This window comes from Chionomys nivalis, chromosome 8 (genome assembly GCF_950005125.1).
Source record: "Chionomys nivalis chromosome 8, mChiNiv1.1, whole genome shotgun sequence".
Classification (NCBI taxonomy): domain Eukaryota; kingdom Metazoa; phylum Chordata; class Mammalia; order Rodentia; family Cricetidae; genus Chionomys; species Chionomys nivalis.
In genome coordinates, this window is record NC_080093.1 from 12,018,491 (window position 1) to 12,034,005 (window position 15,515).

General features: G+C 40.2%; 1 protein-coding gene across 1 annotated transcript in view; it reads right to left on the reverse strand.

Moving 5' to 3' along the window:
* The window catches only part of Sorcs3 (sortilin related VPS10 domain containing receptor 3), a 613,376-nt gene that overhangs the window by 264,533 nt on the left and 333,328 nt on the right, over nucleotides 1–15,515 (reverse strand). The gene's annotated exons all lie outside the window — the stretch shown is intronic.

Sequence of the window (15,515 nt, forward strand, 5' to 3'; positions counted from 1 at the left end):
TGGTCAAGAAATCAAGATAATGTGGCATTGGTAAGACAAGCAGGCAGATTGATGGAGTATAACAGAGTCCAGAAATAGGGCTGTAAATACATGGTCAATTGATTTTTGACCGAAGTGTAGAATCGATTCTATGGAGAAAGAAGAGTCTTTCCAACAAACGGTATTTGGAATATTTTAAATTCATATGCAGTAATAATAGCTACAATAATAATAAGCAACCTTGATTGAGACTTCATACAACATTTGACCCAAATAATGCATGTATCTAAACATAAAATAAAGGCACAATATATAATAAAAAGCATAAACAATGTGTTATACTTAGATAAATATGTTTAGCTACAACACCAAAAATGGGATCCAAATATGAAATAATTTATAAATCTGATCTCATCAAAATTATGAATTCCTCTTCACTGAAAGACACTCCTAACAGAGTAACATGTGAAGCTATCATATTAGAGGAAATGCTTCAAGTGATATATTTCATAAAGATTTTTACCAAGCTGTAGGAAGACTCCCAATATTTATTAAGAAAACAACCCACTGTTTAAGAAAACTTTCAACAAAACAGTATATAAACAGAAAATAAGCATAAACGCTTCTACTATTGATGGTGGAAGGTCATTGGTTAATTAATAAAGAAACTGCTTGACCCTGATAGGTTAGAACATAGGTGGGTGGAGTAAACAGAACAGAATGCTGGGAGGAAGAGGAGGTGAGGTAAGATGCCTCAGACAGATGCCATGTCTCACTTCTCCAGAGCAGACGGGATGAAGCTCCAACCCAGGATGAATGTAGACTAGAATCTTCCTGGTAAGCACAACTCGTGGTGCTACACACATTAATAGAAATGGGCCAAACAGTGTTTATATGAATACAGTTTGTGTGTTGTTATTTTGGGGCATAAGCTAGCCAGGCGGCTGGGAGCTGGGAGGTGGGAAGCAGCTGGCAGCTCCTACTACAGACTATCTGGAGTCAGAGGAGAATGAATATGAAACCTATAGTGGGACAGCTATGCTCATCTATCAGGAGATGAAGACGATAAAGACCCACATTCCAATAATGAAATCTACAACAGACACCATGTGTATGTCCTGCTAGTGGTAGAGGTAAAACATAGCACAACTTTACAGTTTATCACTGCATTAAATATTCAAAACATCATCTCCTACACATACATGATCCAGTCATTCCACTCCTAGATCTTTGTCTAAGAGAAATAAAAGCATACATCCAGAAAAATGTGTATATTAATATGTTAGTAATTTTATTCTTACCAACTAAACTTGAATTAAGTCCAAATATCCACATGGAGAACAGATAAGCAGCCAGCTATAGTACAGTCAGAGAATATGATACTATAAAAACTAAGCTATCAATATATACAATACTTACTCCAAAAAAAACCTTAAGGGAAAGAAGTACTGCAGGTAAGACTCCACTTTTACAAAATCTAAGTGTGGATTAAATTAATCTCTAGAACAAGATGCAAACCCCTTACCGTGAATGTGGTTGGAGATAAATAGGTAGAGGGAAAGAGCTTCCAAGGAGCACAGGGACATGTCCAACGATGGAAGTTTTGTTCGCAACTTTGACTATTGTGAAACTACATGGGGGTACTCATGTTGACTTTATAGAATTTACACAACTTTAATTTGTACAAGCATCAAATGCCAAAGATACCTCATTAAAGCTATTTACCCAGATCTGAAGGTTACTAATAAAATAACCCTACTTTTAAGTGATCTTTATGAGCATCAAGTCTAAAACATTAACTCTTCAATGCCATATTGAATCAATCATGCTTTCTTTTAATTATTTATTTTGGGAGAGAACCAACCTTTGAGAGTTGGTTCCTATCATCGCCTGGTTGAAGCAGGGTCTTTCTTACTGTCTGTTACTCTTCTCTACTTGGGGAACTTCCAGCTGATTTTCTGTCTCAGCCTCCCATCTCACCACAAAAGTGGCAAGATTCCAGATGAACACTACCACACTCGACTTTGGCTACCATGCCAGGTTCACACAGCAAGCACCTTTCCCTACTGAGCCAACTTCCCAACCTTTGATTAAATATTCCAGGAGATAAATCATCCCTTGACTTCAGTATATACTTTCATAACAATCTAGTTTCTCTTGATAGCATTTCTTACAATTGACATCAGCTATTTACTTGATCAATGTTTCTCTGTCCATGCGAACAAAGATGGTCTCAGTGCCCATTAATGGATCTCCTGGAATATGGTAAGTGCCCAATAAGCATTTGTTGAATGTCATCTGCTTGGTTGATGCATGACATAAGGGTGTTATTTTTCTTCCTTGTTTTAGCTTTTGTTTCCATTGCTATTTTTCCTGCCAGGGCCTCACACAGGCTCAGCATGTATTTGGTCACTGAACCACACCCTCAGCCAGAATAAGTTTTTTTTTTTTATTCTCAATGATGTGCAATAACAGGTATGGCACAACTTCTAGTTTCTATAATTCTTTCCTTTCTTTTCCTATTCATTTTCCAGTATTAATATGGAGGAAGAAGTCCTTTTGAGACTCTAAAAAAAATTGTTAGGCTCTGACATCAAGAAAAAAGTAATCTAGAAGGCAAAAAAGACAGAAGTTGTGCATAACTTTCAGTTACTTCTAATGATTTTGCTGTTGTATATTATATTTATATATATAATAGAGATAAATAATCTCTGCTGTTTTACCTGAATATTAAGTTGCCATTTTCAGCATCCAAAAAGAAAAAGGAATTGCCTATGCCTAAGAGCAAGTGGACACTATCAAGAGTAATGCCCAGCTGCTGATCCTGAGAGCTCCCTGAAGGAACTGAGCCCTCTAGTCAGATTTCCAGAGACCATTTATGCTGAGAGAAACTCTCAAAATGGGACTCCGCCACCTCCCAGTTTCTTAATTATGAGAACTTTCAAGACCAATATTCGTCCACCAGTGTTCAAAGACAGAAAAGTTAATATATCTTCTTTCCCTCACACAGTCCCCAGCTGCCTATTACAAAGCTTCTGGATTACAACCCTGGCATCTCCACCACGCACTTCAAATTAAAGTCTCCATTTAAAAAGCCTGCTTCACTAACTTACTCAGGCAGTGACTGCTGGCTGCTGCCTCCGGCACTAGAGCAGCCAAGGGAGGCACGGGGCAAAGTGTCAGAGAAGCAACCAAAGGAGGACTAGAAATAGAAAGCAGGATGCTACCCGGTATTGTACCCCTGGGCAGCAGTGTCCCTCCAGGGGCCTCCTCTCCACCACTCAGTGATTTGTGGAAACAAGATTCTCCTTTGTCAAGAACTGGAATGTACCTGGGGTGCGTCCCTCAGCCTAAGGCAGTCAGAATATATGATCAATTGCATCCTTTTAGGTCTTGTGTTGATCAGGGCTAGTCTTCACCCCCTCTCCTGTGACTTCCAGGCAATCACTAAGTCGGATTCTATTTTAAAATCACTCTGAAATGTGTCTCCTTGCTTTTCAATTATTACCTTTATCTCTTGCCCAGAGGCATTTTAAGATCTTTGGGTATTCGTAGTATTAAGAAAATCTGAGCTTCCTCTAACAGTTTTTCTCGATGTGGAGTATAAAACTGTTATTCAGATTTTGTACTGATTTGACAAACACGTGAAAGAAACAACATAAAAAGGGTGGTTTCCTTTGAACCACGTTTTCAGCCCAGGGTCATTGGCTCCATTAACTGTGGACCTGTGGATAAGAAGAACAAACAGGGCAAAAGGTTGTGGTGGGACACAGCTGCTGCCCTTGTGGCAGGCAGCAAGCAGGAACCAGGAGATATTTGGAACAATTTCTGTCTCTCTGGGGCATGGAAGGTGGACTCATCTTAAAGTTTGAGTTTTGTTGTTAAAATTCCACAGATAAAGTTTTCCAGGAAAATTTCTTCCAAAACATTGTCTGTGTTTTGAGTGTTTCTTTTTTTTAAATTTGCTTGCTCATTTGGTGTGTGTGTGTGTGTGTGTGTGTGTGTGTGTGCGTGTGTGTGTTATACATATTTATATGGGCATGTGCACATTCAGGTGCCTGTCTCTATATGTAGACAAAAGATGTCAAGAATCTCATAGTTACTCTCCATTTACTTTTTGAGATGAAGTCTCCCACTGAACATGGAGTTACCTCATTGGCTAGTCTGGCTAGCCAATGAGCTCCAGGGATGCACCTGGATCTCCTCGCCCTTCCAGAGCTTTGGGTGCAGATGAGTGCTTCTGTGCCCAGCTTTCATGCAGGTACTGGAGATATGAATCCGGTTCCTCATGCTCACACCAAAAGCACTTTACCAATTGACACATCTCTCCTGCCCTGCTTTGAATTTTGGAAAATTAAATAGAGCTATCTAGATAAAGAATGAGGAAAGAGTGGGCCTGAGTAATTGGGTAAAAGAGAAAGAAAATTAAAACTCCAATTACAACAGTCTCCATGGTGAGCTGAAGGGTTCTGCTGTATCTCACAAGCTAAGGGAACAGTTAATGATGTATTTTAAGATGACCTGGAACACATTCATGTCAACCAAACATTTTTCTGTAACTTCTGACATATCTGAGGATCAGATCTCTCATCCCTTTCAGATGCAAAAGAAGAACAGAAATAAAATGCTAACGGCAAAACAAGTAGTTTTCATAAGCAAATACCCATAATACATAAGTAAGCTTCTATCTCAGTCATCTTTTGGATTTTTTTTATCCTTTTTCAGTGGCCTTCAAGATCACCTTTTTTTCTTGCACTCTTCATGACTTCAGAGTTACCAAACACAAAAGCATTGGGGGCCTGGGTATCATTCACCAAGACCTGTTGATCACTGGTTAAGGGCTATTCTTTGGTATTGATGCCTAGCAGTGCTAGAGCAGGCTGTACGCAGGGTTGCTTGGCTGCCAAAGGCTTTGGGGGAAAGACCTCAGAAAACCAAATGCAGATATTGGCTGTCAGAATGGGAGGGGAAACACATAGGATGAAAGCACTGAAAGTCTACAAGCAGAAACCAATATTGCTAACTAAAACTGGATGTCTCATGGAAGTCAGTGACAAAAAAGAAGGTTCATTCTTTTTTAATTAACATGTTTTAATTTAATTTACATACATACCACAGTTTCCCCTCCCTCTTTTCCTCCCATTCCTTCCCCCTGACTCCTCCCCATCCACTCCTCCTCTCTCCATTCGAAAGGGGCAGGCCTCTCATGGTCTTGAACAAAGCATGGCACATCAAGTTGAGGTGGGACTGAGATCCTCCCCCTGCACAAAGTGTTTCATTCTTGTTGATGAGGGGTTGAAATAATTCGCAAATAAACTTCAACTGTTGATATGTGGATTACATGGAAAATTAAAATCAGAGGATGACCATTTTGTGTCTTGTGTTTATAGAACGGTCACCACTGCAATACACTCCATGACCTGTTCTGTTGAACACCCAGCCTTGACTGCCTTCCTCCCTCATCCTAATTCAACATTTCTGTGGAGTCTCCATTTGTAGCATTTCCCTGACCAGGAGCCAATTCCTCCTCTTCTCCCACTCCCAGAACATTTTGCTCAGACAGAGTATCAATCTGCTCCATCACACATCTCGCTGCTCTTTTGAGTGGATGAAAATGTATTGGATGGAGTTCCTCTCCACCTACTACTTCCTGCCTTGATTAAAACAGAAAGACAGACAAGAGAAATACTCAACTATTTTCTCTTTCCATTCCATTTCTCCTCCTCTGCCAAGACCACGTCCTCTGTTCCTTGCCATGAATGAAATAGTTCTGGATTTTTCTCAACAATTCTCAGGATGATATGCATGCTTGTATTTGAAGTAAAAAGGCAGTGCGCTATAACTTAATTTTGTCTCTCATATTCAACCTGCCATTCTTCACTTCATCAGGGTCATAAATGCAGAGTCAAATTTCATCTTTCTGACATTAATACACACCGGTCCTTCAAATGCAAACAACTGTGACATTCGATTTCACAAAAATCACCAAGAGCCCAAACTCCTCTTAATTAAGACATTTAAAAGTTGCTTTTGTTATATTTAATGAATGGTATATTATGCTGCAACGAAACACGCCGCACTACAAATACTTCACAATGCTTCCAATTAAAACTCACTTCACTTATGCCAATTGACAACGCTAGTGTTCCACACTTCATTCAGTTTGTGAATTGGAAATGAACTGGTTAGTGAAAAGGGTGCTTCTTTTCTAACGAGTTTGGTAATCAAGGCATCTATTTTAATTTCAAATTGGATAGATTGGGGGAAATTGCAAGACTAAATGACTGGTACTAATTAGAATTATAAAAATATTCATCATGCCAGGGAATTAACATGGGGGTCTGATTTTCCTACATTTGCATATTGCTTAAATTTTGGGGAGAAAATCTTGACAAATTGTCTTCTCTTTAGCAAATTGAACAAACACTATATCTGTTTTAGTCCTTCTTTTCATTTAGAGCATAATACATATTCATGATTTGTAAATGAAGTTAAATGATTTCAACTTCCATCTTCATTACCATATTAAAGATGTTGTCTCCATAAGCTTTAAAGCCTTCGGATCATAGCATTATCTCTTTAAATGACAAATAATTTACCTTAATCTATATATTAACCTGAAGATTTGAACAAACCAATGGAAGCAGATCTAAGTGGATACCCCACCTCTATTTCATCAACTACACAACTACCTTATTGACTTTGTCACTCTAGGAGGAACTCGGCCCTCTAATGTCCTATAACGGATTCTTCTCCTACAAATTTTATTCTGACAAGAGTCATCAATTGAGAATTAAGCCAGAAGAACCTTCAATTTCATTGAAGGCTCAGCTGTAGCAGAACTAATTTTGTGGCGCCATGATGGCAGAATTCATTGTAACTGGGTCTTGTGTAAACTGGCTCATGCTGGACATCTGCGCCAAGGTCATTGGAAGGCTGTCAGCCTACCAGGGAGAATGAAGTGACGATGTACACACCACAGTCAGAACCGGGAAGAAAGCAGAGAGCAGGCTCGGTTCTGTGTCTTTGAACAAGTTAGTGAGCCCTTCAAGACCCTTCTATACATCTGCAATTCAGAAATCGTCACTTCCACTTGCAGACTCCTAGGAGAATTTGGTGCAACCATGTACATTAAAAGCCAATGCTCAGTAAAGAGACGGTAACTTGGGATGTACATCTCCATTTCCAGGGACCACCCGGATGTCTGACTGCTGGTAAGGTGACATGGGACATGTAAACGTTCCGAGAAATGAGGCTCAGCACACCGGGTGTGCCTCCACTCCTTGGCTGCAGCAGAATTTGTTTCCATTACAGCTGTCAAATCAAATAAGCAAATATTAATTAAATTTTGGGATATAGCTGGAATATTCTTCCAAAACACTATCAGAATAAATGAATTCCTTAACATCTCTCTATAGTGGGTGCCTTCTAAATAATAAAGCCTATATTTGTGTCTGAGTTGTAAATAATATAGATTGAGCTTCTGTCCAACAAGAGCAGTTTTTCTTGAGGAAAAAAATCTTTTCTCTAGCTTCACGGTTCTAAAGGATCATAGTGAGATACAAAGCTGGAGGGAAGACAGGCTTCGGGCTCAGTACATTCTGAAGTCGGGAAACTGCTACAACGTAGTGCCGCTGGTGAATGGACTTACATACCTATTTCAACTGATTTCACCTAAATCAGCCCTATACGCACCTGAAGCCCGTTCTAAGAGTGTTGCCTTGTACTTGAATGAATGAACTCTGCCTGGAAGATTACCCTTCAGACACTTTTAATTGTAAATGCAGTCTAATGGAGAAAATTTGGAAAACAAATTCTATTTGAAACTCTACAACTCTCTCCATATTCCCCCTTGCAATCTCACAATTTTTTTAATAACAGTCCATTAAAGTCAATTAGTGGTGTCCATAGGTTCATGAGTATGGGGCCATCAACTGCATTATGGGAAAATGACCAGTGGCCATAGCCTCAAATCAGAGGAAGAGGAGTCTCCCTTCCGCAGTAGCTAGCAACTACCAAATATTCCTCAGTAATTTTGGAAATGAGTGAGGTCGCTTGCCACCAAGCCTGACAACTAGAATTTAATTCCAAGGATTGACTTTGGATTAATCTTCATAGAAGAGAATTGGAACCTAGTCCTAACCTTATAGTTCTAAAATCTAAAGTTCTTCTTCCTGTCTTTTCTTCCTCTATTCCTCTCCCACCCTTTTCTTTTTCTGTTCCTCCTTCCCTTCTCCCTTCTCTTCTCTTCCTTTCCTTCTGCCATATTTGCTCCATACTCATTTTTAAAAATACTTTTTTTTACCATGTATTATTACACTTACATATTTGATGTAATCCAACACATGCACATATATAAGCATATATATTAGGCATAAATGTAAATCCACAATATCACATGGTTATTATCATTGAATTAATGGCTGTATATCAGGACATCAAGAGCATTTACTATAACTTAAAGTTTCTTCATCTGGAGCATTTATTGTGTTTCTACCCATTTTGTACATTATAAATGATTTTGATAAGAATTAAACCTAAAACTTCATGTCATTGTTTCATAGTATCAAATTATGAGTATGTGTATGTCTCATGGTAAGTTTACCAAGATATTTTCCAGGAAGCAAAGTCATTTAAATCCAATAGATACTATTTCGGTGTAAGAGTCCCATCACAAGTGTGCTAGTACTGGTGTAGAAAGCAATATATCTTTAAAAATGAAGGTTGTTCATTTTAAATGGACATCAGAAGGTCAGAGTGTAGAGCTAGCCACACTAGTTAGCCATAAAGGCCAGGCAGTGGTGGCACACACCTTTAATCCCAGCACTCGGGAGACTGAGGCAGATGGGTTTCTGTATGTTCAAGGCCACCCTGAGCTACATAAGATTGAATCTGCCTAAAAGAGAAACAAAGCTCACACCTTTAATCCCAGTACTTGGGGGGGAGTTACATGCCTTTAATACTAACACTACAGATGGAGACAAGAAGGGATATTGCTGGACAAAGAGAGGATTATTAGGTGGGAAGAGACAGGAGCTCAGGATTCAGTCTGAGGACTTGCAGAGACAGAATACCCCATTTGGTCTGTGGATCTGGTAGAGGTAAGAACTGCTCTACTTCTCTGATCTTCAGGCAAGAACTATTTGTTAGATCACAAACAAAATATCACCACATTTCCTCAAGAATTCTCTAGATCTGCTGGGTCAGCTCAGTATCAATAAATGCTGCATGTGGTGAGATCTAATTCTCTATATTTGTTGATATTGGATGTTTCTCCCTAAAGCATTTCTTCTTCTATATCGTTTCCCTGACTTTAGCCTTCTAAATTTTCTTTTGAGGAATGTGTCTTTTGTCTGTTCCATCATAAATGTAACCAGCTGAAAGTCATCTGCATGATACATTAGAAACTGATTTGATAACAGCACCTGCGGAGAGCAGAAGACAGTGAGGGAAAAGGAACACATGAAGTTAGGAGAGTCGGGTGGTGTTTCTTGAACAGGGATCTGGATTCGTGGGGAATGCTGTTTATTCAGGAGGCCCAACACACATGTCTCTGTGTGTAAATTATCATTTACTTTAAATCCATGATCCTCATTTCAACAGTCAAATACTGTCATACCAGAGTGCGTGGTTAAAATGCAGGCAGAGAGCAGAGCGTGAATAAAAGATGTTGCCTGGACAGGAGGACAAAAGCTTAAAGACAGAGAGGGACTCGCAGCATCCCTGAGTTCAGATAGAAAACTAGAAATCCATGGTGAGGGTGTAAATAACAGGGTTGAGTTAGGGTAACAACATGAGCACACAGAATCAGCACATACATACACATAGTGTCAGTCTATGAGGAAGCATGAAGAAGAATACAGAGAAGGCTAAAAAACTTGAGCTCCCTGGTGTCTCTGAAACTATAGCCACCTCCCAAGATTATAAACCAATTATGATTAAATTTCTACCACAGGAGAAAAGAAATTATTACCTAACTGAGTGCTGTGCAGCCATGTTCTCTGAGTTCTGGAGGGAAGCTTCAGAAAACTCAGGAAGTAAACAACTCCCAAGTCTCAGGAAGCCCCTGAAACTGACTAGATGAATAAGGTACCTTAATCCCCCAAGTTATATAAGCAGTGAAGACTGCTGAGGGGATTCAGACCAGATCATCTGCCTGGAAAAGACTCTGATCTATTGAACTGCATGCAATTCGTGCAGAGAATCAAGGGCTGAAGTTTTGCGAGTCATCGCCTATGCTAGGGTAGGCTTTTAGTGATGCCCATGCTCCTATAACAAACCCCTCACTCATTCTTCTGCATGTAACCACAGTGAGCTCACTGTTTCACCAAGTGGACCATGGTAGTATTGTGATTCTGGTCTGTCATTAATTTTCTATCTGCAGTAAGTACATCTTTGTTTACGTCTCTGTAGGAATAGTGGCAAAGAATGCTGGGTTATTTTTTTCATTGTTTTACTAAACACTCTTTTTCTCTTAAGGAATAAATAGGTCAGGCTTCTTAAATGGTGTGCTGGTTACGTTATAGCGTCAGCTTGATACAGCCTAGACACATCTGGGAAGGGGGGATACCTCATTTTTCTTCCATCAGATTGGTCTATTGAATACTAGTGAGATATTGTCTTAATTTCTAATTGGTGTTAAGAAGGACAAGCCAACAGTGGGCAGGGTCATATCCTGGCAAGTGGGCCGGAACTGTATAAGAAAGGTAACTGGGCAAGTTAGAGGCAACAAGCCAGAAAGCAGTGTTCTTCTGCTGTTTATGTCTCGAGTTCCTATCTTAGGTTCCTGTCTTGGCTTCTCTGTACCTAGTAAGATGAGATTAGCCCTCTCCTCCTCAAGTTCTTTTGGCCATGGCGTTTCTCAGAGCAACAGAATAGCAACACGGATACCTAAAAGCAGACGCACTGACTCGCAAATCTGGGAGTTGATATAAAGTAACAGACTGGGAAGGACCCAGGCCACTGGATCTGCAATTGTGCCGAAGGTTGTTCCGAGTTAATTGCATTCTTGTGAACATTAACAGCTGGAGGTTGGTACTAATCAGGGTTCTTTCTGCACCACCATGGCAATTACATTAATCCAGTTTTATCACTCAGAATTCAGGTCAGATAGATTGATGAAAACTTTTTAATTCCACGGGGTATCTTGAACTGTGTCTCTCAGTCACGAGGTGACTGTCCCACAACCCAGGATACAGTGGGCACACCCCTGCTGCCCCGATGAAAACACTGTATAAACAGTGCCCCTGTAATAGGTGACTATGTTAATGGGCTTTTCTTTGTCTTAAATGATACGCAAATCCATTTTTATTAGTATAGGAGATGGTCTAATGAAAACGCCAAATTTTTCTTTAAATAAAAAATGTCTTTTGGTCTATTTCTATTCCATGGATGACAAGCTTCAAAACCACGGCCATTCCCAGCTAATCCTCAACAGCTTTATCCCCACCAGATGCAGAGACACAAAGCCGGTTTCTGCCAATGGCTACTGAGGAAGTTATCATCACCTACTAATCCCGAAGGATCTGAATACAATTACATTTTAATCTGAGGGTTTAGAATGAGAATATAAATGAAAGGCACAGCTTCATTTGTATCCCACATTCCAGAAGCACAACTTTAAATTTTCTTTTGAATTTTGAGGCCCTGCACAACAACACAGCTATCATCGAATTCTCCAGGACCTTCTCCTGACCTGGCATAGCAACCACAGGTATGGTCCAATTGGCAAAGTCTGCATGAAACATGCATGCTCTGCACCAATACTTACATTAGCATCATTGTGCCTAAAGCTGCATCAGCCACTGAAACAGCTCCTCAATCCAGCAGCTACTATGTGGCTGAGACGGGGTGATCCAGAAAACCTGTCATTCACTAGGGAGAAATCTTAGCTCTGAAAGAGGTAGATATGCTAATTGCCTTGACTTAATCAATAGACTAGAAGTATACACATTGAGATTCACACTGTGCTGTAATTATTAATGTATTATTGATCAATTAAAATCAGAGTGTTTGGATGTAACTCAGGTGATTAGATGCTTGTCCTGCATACACAAAACCCTTGTATTGACCCCCCTAACATCACTTAATTAGTTAATATAATTTATATTAAGAAAGTATCATATTAGCAGGCACTGGGAATATGCCTCAGTGGGTGTTGTTGCTGTGTGCTTCCGGTGCCAACATGATGACCTGAGTTCAGTAGTCAGCCTCAAGCAAAAGCTCAGTAAGGCTAACCGTGGAAGCTGGGTGTGGCCACAGGTCATTTTTAAACCTAGCTGTAGGTAGGTGGGGGCGGGGATACAGGAGGTGCCTCAGAGCTCAGTGACCAACCACTCTAGCAGAAATGGTCACTGCAGGTTCGATGAAGAGATCTTGTTTTAAAAATAAAGTGGAGAGCAATTGAAAAGGCAATCTCTCTGATCTTGATGCACACACACACACACACAGAGAGAGAGAGAGAGAGAGAGAGAGAGAGAGAGAGAGAGAGAGAAACAGGAGTGGGTGCGGAGAGAGGTAGAAAGTGGGGTGGAGAAACTCCTTAGTTTCATGCCAGCTCCCTAATACTGTAACAGTTAATTTTCATTACCTTGGGTAGTATTTAAGAAAGTGCTTTTCACGTTGAAATTGTCAGCAATTCGAGATGAGTATAGTCCCAAAGTGCCTGAAAACAATGGAATCTGAAATCTCTTTGGATTCTTCATTTCTGAAGTCCCAAACAAGCTGAATTGGCTAATTTCATCTTGCCACAAAGATAGTCATAGAAGCTTTACAATCCTGATCCTCATGCAGAAGAAAATGACTATTTTTAACTCTCCCCGACAATGAGTGAGTCCCCATGCCAGGGGGCTATGCATCTGTGAATACAAAGCATGTGCCCATTTTTGAAGGAACCACACTGAGCCCCTTGTCAGCCTGAGGTATGTTTAGACATGCGGCTTCTATAAAACGAGGACAGCAACTAGTTCTACAAGCCCCCGTCTTCAAAATCTATCTCAAACTCCTTCAAAAATGCTATTTTAGTAAGATTATTGGGCCTTCCAGCTAAACCAAAGGAACACAATATAAACTGTCTTAGCTATAAATGGAGAAGCAGGCTGGTAGAAGGGTGGAACCTATCCCTTACCAGACAACACAGCATCCCAAGAAAAGGAAGCCTGTTTGCGAGATGAGAGGACGGAAGTAGATTTGCTTTTATCATTTCCATCTGGACAACTATGAATTACTACTGCCTTTCATTTCCTCAACCTCAAAGCTTGCTATAAAATACCTCCAAAGATTCCTATCGTCAGGAATGAATCCTGAGTGTTTCCTAAGTACTGAGGCCTTTTATTTCAAAATGCAAGACAGTAGGAGAGTCTATAGGGAGGCCACAGTAGGAGCTGGCAAAAGAATTAGGAAGAAGTGGAAAGCTCAAAATGCAAGAAGCAAAAGGATTTGGTCAAGAGCCCCAGCCATGCTCCTCTGGAAGCAGAAGACTTTGAAGGAAGAAGCAAAGGCCTCATGATTTTTCCATCAGTGCCTTTTTTTTCCAAATTAGATCCACTAGCAAGTCTTCTGCAGCTCTGGGGTATCGGCTTGAAAAGTAAAGCAATTGGATATCATCCCTTTAAAATATCATTCAATTAGATCTTTTGTAATACATACAACATAAGGAGATAGCCTTACTGATGCTAAAGAAATTGCTAGTGCATTTCATCAAAGGCACAATAATGGAAACATCGATTCACTCTCACCACAAACATCTCCCTTTGATGCTGCAGTTACCTTAATGCCAGCACTTTTCATTTTCTCTAGAAGAAAACAGCTGCCTCCACGCATGCACACCAGAGAGAGCCCTAGCCTGAAACAACACATTTGTATAGCAATCCCTGCTACCCCGGTATCTTCATTTGCTACTGCACAGGCATAGCATCACTCTTCTGGACTCTATACCACTATATTACCACCCAAAATAAAGAAAAAAACTCCCCCGCATAGACAGGGAGAGGTGTTCTACGCCACCCCTGCAAATGTTGCCAGGGGCTTCATGTCCCTCATCGTGCCATTTATTCGAAGGAAGAATGGCCACGGACTTGATAGAAGCCGTGGTAGAATAGTCAGCCACTTTCAGCAGAACGTGTCAACAAGAAAAAGTACCGAAGGAATAACGTATCTGGAAATGTGCGGTGTGATTAGGAAAATCCATCAACACCCGCTGCCATGTTACAAATATTTATTCTGAGTGAAAAAAAAAAGTCATCAAGTCTGAGAATGTCTTGGAGGCATTACATCCACAAGCATACTCCATGAGCAATGCCCCTGAAATTCTTGGTGCTGTGGAAATGAAGGAAAAGGACACAGGGGATGACGCGCGACATAGTGCGTTTGCTTTAACGACCTCTTGGTGTGAGGGGTCTGTTGCCTCTAACCTAGCTTGCCTCTGTTGAAATATACTTTAAGTGCTTTGAGCTTCATCTAAATGAATTACCAACCAGCCGTTTAACAACACCCAAGTAATTTGTTTTTCTTTCAATATAGCTTCAAATTTTCTGGCTACACTAAGCATCAAAACTCACAGCCTGCCTGACATTTGGCTAAGTCTTTCACACAATATCCACTTGATGCCATGAAAGAAACATATTTGCAATGGCTTGTGCTCTGCAAATGTCATGTGGGGGTCCTTAGGGGATTGCACTAAGCACCTGGTGCCCACCATGAGGTTCTGCTAACGAGAGATGCAAAGGTTATGTTGAAATTATTGTTTAAAGGTCTGACATCACACACACATTCACCGCCACATATTTAAAGTAGATACTGAAGAGCAACTGTTTCAGGTCCTTGGAGAGCAGAAAGAAGAAACAATTTCATCTGGACTATTCTGTGACTATCTCTATGCGAGATAGTTTTTGCAATTATCTTTTTCCTTTGACTGACTGATCCCATAATATTATTGCATAAACAGCTGGCATATGAACTAAGGTCCTGGGAGGTGATAGGAAATATGATGAGAATAATGTAGTCTCTATTATGAAATATAAGTTGAACAAATATAATAGGTTCAGTTCTGCAGCACTTAAACATCCATTCAATGATGGAGTCACCTAGCAGATATTCTGCAACAAGGCAAAACAGTAGATCTGACCTTACAGATTGGGAAGAAGAAATTAAGGAAAAGATGCAGCCCAGCTTCTTATGTTGCAGCTAAATTGGAGAATACGAGATGAAGGCTAGCAATACTGTGTAGTGGCATTCCATTTGTATTTTAATAAATACAAGTTATTTATTCATTTAATAAATAAAGTTTGCCTGAAGGTGAGAAAAGTAAAACAGCCACACTGGTCAGCCTTATAGACTAGGCAGCAATAACACACACCTTTAATCCCAGTAGCCACACTAGCTTGCCATAGAAACCAGGCAGTAGTGGTGCATGCCCTTAATCCCAGAACTGGAGAGGATTATAAAATGGGAGGAGACAGCTCTCAGTCTCATGCTGAGGTTTCCTGGAGGCAGGACCACCATTTTTGAACTGAGGTCAAGGTAAAAAGCCAGTGGCT